The sequence below is a fragment of the Penaeus japonicus genome, unplaced genomic scaffold (assembly GCF_977035675.1).
Source record: "Penaeus japonicus unplaced genomic scaffold, GWHDUDI00000001_assembly GWHDUDI00000019, whole genome shotgun sequence".
Taxonomy (NCBI): Eukaryota; Metazoa; Arthropoda; class Malacostraca; order Decapoda; family Penaeidae; genus Penaeus; species Penaeus japonicus.
This window is the reverse complement of record NW_028234421.1, coordinates 4,533,123-4,540,622: the sequence shown is the minus strand read 5'-3', so window position 1 is coordinate 4,540,622 and position 7,500 is coordinate 4,533,123. Positions and strand designations below refer to the sequence as shown.

Below are 7,500 nucleotides of genomic sequence, written 5' to 3'. Positions count from 1 at the left end.
TAATGCTATTAATATCATATTAATTAATACTATTAATATCTATTACTATCATTGTCAGAGAGAGTGAAAGAAAGAGATAGATATAAAAAAGAAAAGAGAGAGCGGGGGCGAATCACGGACTGTAGGAAGAGGGGGAGAGAAGGAGAGAAAGAGAGAAGGAGAAAAGGAGAGAGAAGAGAGGAGAGAGAGAGAGAGAGAGAGAGAGACAGAGACAGAAAGAAAAAAAGAAAGAAAGAAAGAAAGAAAGAGAGAGATAGAGAGGCGCCACCACCGCCGCCGAGAGTTTTGCCTTGTTAATTGGGGACGTCAAGTAACATTTGACACCGGACCCGACTCGTCTCCCGTTTACCTCCAGAGACAAAATTCGCCTCGTTTTCTTTATCATTTACGTGTTCTCTCTCTCTCTCTCCCTCTCCCTCTCCCTCCCCCTCCCCCCTTCTCTCTCTCTCTCTCTCTCTCTCTCTCTCTCTCTCTCTCTCTCTCTCTCTCTCTCTCTCTATCTCTCTCTCTCCCTCTCTCTTTTTTTCTATCTATCTATCTATCAGTCAATCTATCAATCTATCTATCCATCTCTCTCCCTGCCTCTCTTTCTCAATTTTTGTTATTTTTTCTCTGTTTTTTTTCTATCATCATCATCATCAATTTCCACTTGTTTACGGCGACATCCCAAGGGGAATCGTGACTTTCTTGTGATACCTTGACGTTTCATTAAGCGGGTGCCAATCACCTTTTTTTTCGTTTTTTTTTTCTGATTTTGTGCGGGTGGGGTAAGGGGTGGGGGATGGGGATGGGGATGGAGGCCGGGTAGGTGATGGATATGGGGGTTGGGGGTGGTGGTGGGATGGGGGTGGGGACGAAGGGAAAGGAAATATGATGAGCAATATTTTTTTTTCCTTATATATGATGGGAAGAGGGAGAGGGGGGAAGGGAGTCATTTGTTGTGAGGAGGTAGGGGAAGAGGGGGACGGGGGGAAGGGGGGAGGGGAGATTTTTTTCATTTTGAAGATGATTTCGGAATGCATAACAATGATGATAATAATTATGATACTGATGATGATAGTGGTAATAATGATAATGAAGATGATAATGACAACAATGATGATAATAATTATGATGATAGTGATATAATAATACTCTTAAATGATAATAATGAAAGTAATAATAGAAGTAATAATGTAAGGAATTCCTTCGTTCTAAGAATCCTGTCCGCTAGCATCCCACCATCTCTCCCTCTCGCAGCTCTGGCATTCGGAGGCGAATTAATCTTCCCTTTTATTATTTTTCTTTGACGTCTGTGTTTTATTTCCTTTTGGAGTGATTGTTTTTATGTTGTTGTTTTTTTAGTTTACTTTTTGTTTTTTTGTTTTATTTTTTATTTAGTTATTTAGTTATTTGGGTTTTTTTAGTTTGCCTTGTGAAATGTTCTCTTTGTTTTCCTATCTTTATTATTATTTTTTTTTACTAAGTCTTTGTTTGATTTTATGCCGACTTTATTTATTTATTTATTTATTTATGCCGAGTTTCAAGTCGCTGTTAATCCTGGGTAATAACTGGTTCTCTAATTTGTTGTTTTTTATTATTTTGGCGAATTATGACGAAGGAAAATAACATATTTTCGAATGTCGTATTTCAAATTTTCACTGTTTTATATTTCTCTTTTATTTTGTGCTTTGACTCTTTTGTATTCAACACTGATAGAATATTTCTACTGCAATTGGATTTTATTTTGTATTTATTATTTTACGTGGCCTATGACGTCACGATCTTTATATATATATATATAATATATATATTATATATATATATATATATATATAATATATATATATATATATATATATATATATATGACCCAAAGGACCTGCTAAATGAGTCAGTCTATACCAATCAGTCAATTTTATTGCTCTATGCAACAACAAATAAAGAAAAGTTTAAGTTTTGAGATCCGGACATTTTAATATTATTTGGAACTAGAAAAAAAAAAAAATATGTATATATATATATGTATATATATATATATATATATATATATATATATATATATATATATATATATATATGTATATATATATATATGAAAATAGCGTAACAGTAATGCTTTGTGTATTTTTCTTTTACTTTTGTTCTTTTTTTATGCATTGTTTTGCTTCGGTTTCAATTGTTTTTACTTTATTTTCCATTCATTGTTCTTTCAAGACTTGCTGTGCTTGTGTTAAATTTTATTTCTTTGCTTTTATTTATAGTCTTAACCGTTGTTTTACTTTTACCTTTTTTTTCTTTTTTTTTGAGAAGCGCTTTCACTGACTTTTATGCTGCTGTGTTTGTTTTTTATTGAAGGCCTTTTGACAGAAGGTCATTTTAGACTTCTTCTTTTTTTAGTTTTAACGTGAGCCCTTGGCTTAGCACTTCACTTTGAAGCTGTTTTTATTTGATCTCGGCAACTTAGCGTAACTTTAGATATGTTTAGTATTGATTTATCATTTGACTAGTTTTGTCTGCCGGTATTTTCAATTTTTTAACTACATATATATATATATATTTTTTTTTTTTTTTTTTTTTAATAAAAGTTAGGCTGAACGTTATGAACAAACCCAGTCCGTTGTCATTCAGATTCTATCCCTTCACGCTAGCTCATTGCAAGGGGATCTGATTCCAGGGACCTGATCAAGGGAAGGGGATTGGTAGTGCAAGGCCCCTGGCATTAACAGTTTAGTTGATATACAATAATAATGATGATGATATTAATGATGATTATTATAGTTATCACAATGTTAACAACAGCAGTGATAAATGATGCTGATAATGATAACATCACCAATGATGAAGGGTGATAATAACGATCATAATGCTAACCTCAACAATGATGAATGACTATAATAATAATTATAATGATAACAATGATGATAATGATACTACTACTACAAATAATAATGATAATAAATGACAATAATAAAGCCAGCAGCCCAACGACAGCGCGTCCATAAAGAGCCGCGATGATGACACAGCCGATAATAATAATGCCAATAAAGCGAATGATGAAGCCATCCGATCCCGCGACTCGATCCCCGAGCGTCCCGAGGGAGCCGTCGGGATTATTTCTGACGAGGATTTCGCCGTCAGCCTTTGGGATTCGGTCCAGCGGAGGGCGGCGACGGCTAGGAGGCGGCCGGGGAGGGGAGAGGGGCGGGTGGTAGGGAGGGGAGGGGTGGGGGAAGGTAGGGTTTCCGTGGGTTGGGTTGGGTGGGTGAGAGAGGGGGTGGGGGGGGGAGTGCGGTTGAAGGGGTTATGTTTTTATCTGTTGTTTTGATTTCTCTGTATACGCGCACATACGCACATACACATACACATATACATACACATACACATACACGCGCGCGCGCACACACACACACACACACACACACACACACACACACACACACACACACACACACACACACACACACACACACACACACACACACACACACACACACACATACACACACGTACACACACACGTACACACACACACGTACAGTAACTCTCCTAAACAGATACTCTGACACAAAACCTCAGACCGTGGCGTGTCGCGGGTCCCCAGGGTGCCAAAAGGTGCCAAAGGGCGACAGTGCCAAAGTCCCGGACACAGAACTGCACTCAGCGAGCCATAACGTGTGGGAGGCAGAGTGACCTAACTTATGATGATGACACGTGACCTTAGTTCCCCCTTCCTTCCCCTCTTCTTTCCTCTTTTTATCCCTCCCTCTCTTCCCTTCCTATTCCCCCTTCTCCCTCCTTCCCTTTCCCCTCTCTTCATTCATTCATTCTCTCTTTTTCTATTCCCTCTACGGTCTCTCCTCTCCTATCTCCCCTCCTCTTTCCCTTCCTCCACCATCCTGTCCCTTCTCCCCTCTCCCCTCCTCTCTTCCCTTCCTCCTACCTCCACTCTCTCCTTCTTCCTCTCTTCCTTTCTCCGCTTCCCGTCTCTCTCCCCTCCTCTCTTCCATGATGGATGATTTGTTTCGTTCGTCGCCTCTTCTGCAGACGACTCTCTTCCCTGGTTTGCCTTTAATTGCCTTATTATTATCATTAATATCAATTATATCAACATGAACATCATCATCATCACTACCACCATTACCACTACCACTACCATCTACTTCGTCATCAGATGTACCATCACTGTAATGACATCATCATTATCAATGTACCATTATTAGCAGTGGTACAGATGCTTGAAATAATCTTGATAAAAATAGTAATAACAATAACAACAATAAACAATAAGCAATGCAAATTCACGATAATCCAAGCAATAATACTGATGCTATTGATCTTGGTGAAATTAATGTTCACTTTCTCCTTTCTTTCCAGGTACGTATAGGCCTATTCATCCCCGGTGGAAAAATACCCGGCCTCCTTCAGGCGGGGAAGGTAGAGTTAAGAGGCCCTGATTTGATTAACTCCCCCCCCCCCTTCTCTTTTATTGGGTTTGTGTGAACTTGTTGATTGATTTTATGGCCTTTCGTTACCAATTATGTTCTCGTAGCCTGGTCTTTGGTTGGTGTCCATTACATACATACATATATACATATCCATATATATTTATATATACATACATACATATATATAAATATACATATATGAGAAAGATGATAGAATGCAGTAATGCATTTTAATATAGAAATAGAAAATTTACCTCCCTGACCGGGACTCGAACCCGAGCCGTTAGAGTGACAATCCCGCTACTAACCCAATAGACCACGCGCCCATTAAGAGAATTGTCTAACCAGATGCCTTACAACCATCATGGAAATTATCTATATGCTCTTAGCAGAGCAGTGATAGCGAGGTTTTACAGACAATTCCCGTGGGCACCTGGCAGCAATGAATTAGAAATTCAAGTCACAAATCAGGTTACCGAGGTTATATTTATGTGAATAAGATGGTGTATATATATCTATCTATCTATCTATATATATATATATATATATATATATATATATATATATATATATTGTGTGTGTTTGCGAGCGCGCGCTCGTGTGCATGCGTTTATTTGTTTTAAGATTCGCATTCACATAGGGACACACACACATACATAGTTGAACATTGCTCTCGCTGAGTTTGGACATTTTGGCCGGTTCTATAATCAGATAATGCAAATAGCAGTAATGTTATTTGTTTCGTTATAATTATCATGTGTGAGTTTGTTCACACGATGCTGTAACCAGCATTTCCAGTGCATATTGCAAAGCAACATTTTGGCCCGCGTGAAAAACGGCAAAAATGAATTCTAGATACAAAAAAGTTGAGTTTTAACACCCGGTTCGCGAAGGAATAAAAGCCTAAGAGAAATTCTAGTGTAACGCGAGCAGAATTGGACGAGCGAAAGGTCAGGCTTCCTTGGCACGGACATCGAGCCTAGAAACTCGATAGGCGCGAAGAAGTAAGTTTCCGCTCTCTCTCTCTCTCTCTCTCTCTCTCTCTCTCTCTCTCTCTCTCTCTCTCTCTCTCTCTCTCTCTCTCTCACTCTCTCACTCTCTCACTCTCTCTCTCCTCTCTTCCCTCTCCTCTCCCTTCCCTTCTCTCTCCCCCTTTCTCTCCCTTCTCCTCTCTCTCTCTCTCTCTCTCTCTCTCTCTCTCTCTCACTCTCTCTCTCTCTTTCTCTTTTTCTCTCTCTTCTCTCTCTCTTCTCTCTCTCTCTCTTCTCTCTCTCTCTCTCTCTCTCTCTCTCTCTCTCTCTCTCTCTCTCTCTCTCTCTCTCTCTCTCTCTCTCTCTCTCTCTCTCTCTCTCTCTCTCTCTCTCTCTCTCTCATTCATTCCATTCTTTCTCTCTGTCTCGCTCTTTCTCTCTCTCTCTCTCTCTCTCTCTCTCTCTCTCTCTCTCTCTCTCTCTCTCTCTCTCTCTCTCTCTCTCTCTCTCTCTCTCTCTCTCTCTCTCTCTCTCATACACTGTAGATTCACGAGAAGTACTTCTAATATAGCGTTTCTTTTAATTTGATTTTTGTTTTTGTTGAAAATGTGTTTGCTCCTGTCTTCATTAGAGGTCTTGCCTGTTTATCTTCATTGTTGTTGTTTCATTGTTGCATATGTGGTTATTCTGCGATACTTGCTTGTTTGTTTGTGATTTTGTTTCTTAATTCCATGCAGTGAGTACGGGTATGTACTGGATTTATCAGTACCGGTATATTCAGGTTTCATTGTGTGTGTCTGTCTGTCTGTCTGTGTGTGAGACGCGGGTGTGAGTGCGTGCATGTGTGGTCCCGCATGCGTGTTTTCAGATAATCATTCAGTTATCTCTCCGTGTAGATATCGATGTACCAATTTCAAGTAGAGCATTTACCCGCTCACATACCGACTTCCAAACGCACATAAATCCGTCAGCACCATTTCTTCAAGATGTTGGCAATCCTGTCTTCGCACCCAAGCTTTACGATTGGGATTGACACTTTCTTTGGGTGCAGCTTAAAGCTAAGTCATGTAGTCCTCGCACGCTACGCTCCACCACGTACAGGGATACGCACATAGACATCAGTATGTGCAGTACAAGACGTACATATATGGGTACATGCGTTGCGGAGACTGTCTTGGCATGTGGATGAGGTAGGGAGAGAGAGAGGTGAAGAAGAAAGAGGAAAAGGAAAGGGGAGGATTGGTGGTGGTAAGAGGGAGAGGGAGAAAGAGAAGGGGAAAGAGGAAGGGAGAGGGAGAGGGAGTGGATGAAGGTGAGGGTAAGGGAGAGGGGGTGGATGAGGTTGAGGGTAAGGATAAGGATAAGAGAGAGGGAGATAAGAAAAAAAAGGGAGAGAGAAAGTGGAAGGAAAAGAACATGAGAGACAGAGACCGAGAAAGAAAGAGAGTTAGAAAGTAAGAGAAGCCAAGCCCCCTCAACAAGAGACAGACACACAGTCAGAAGGCGCGAGGCATGTGCATAAACAGTATGTATATATTTGCACGGCAGCGAACACCTCTTAACTCGCGCTCGTTGCCAGAGAGGCGCCCAAAATCTAATACCAGCTAATAAAGACATGTGATACACCGGAATAGTATTTCATTGGGCATACCGCACCTCTTCCATTTCCTGGCGCATGTTGTTCGAGGGCGTCTCGCGCGGAGAGGGCGAGGCCTCTCTTTCGTCTCTCTCTTTATTCTATGCGTAGGGATCTTGCGGGGCTGCTCTCTCTTTCTTTTCTCTCTTTCTCTCTTTTTGATCTTGTCTCTTGTCGTGGCTCGTTTCTTGTTTATCCTCGTCTCTTTCTCTCTTGGTTTCTCTCTTATCGCTCTCCTCACTCGCTTTCCTCTCTCGCTCTCCTCTCTCGCTTTCCGCTTTCTCTCTCCTTTCTCTCTCTTTCTCTTTCTCTTTCTCTTTCTCACTCTTTCTCTCTCTTTTTATCTTTTATCTTTTATCTTTCTTCTCTTTTCTCCCTCTCTCCCTCTCCTACCTTTCCTCTCCCCTCTTCTCTCCTTCTCTCCCTGTCTCTGCCTTCTCTCTCCCTCGTTCTCCTCTCACCCTCT

General features: G+C 40.6%; 1 protein-coding gene across 31 annotated transcripts in view; it reads left to right on the top strand.

Moving 5' to 3' along the window:
- Positions 1–7,500, top strand: part of LOC122262361 (CUGBP Elav-like family member 1) — a 635,722-nt gene that overhangs the window by 424,426 nt on the left and 203,796 nt on the right. The gene's annotated exons all lie outside the window — the stretch shown is intronic.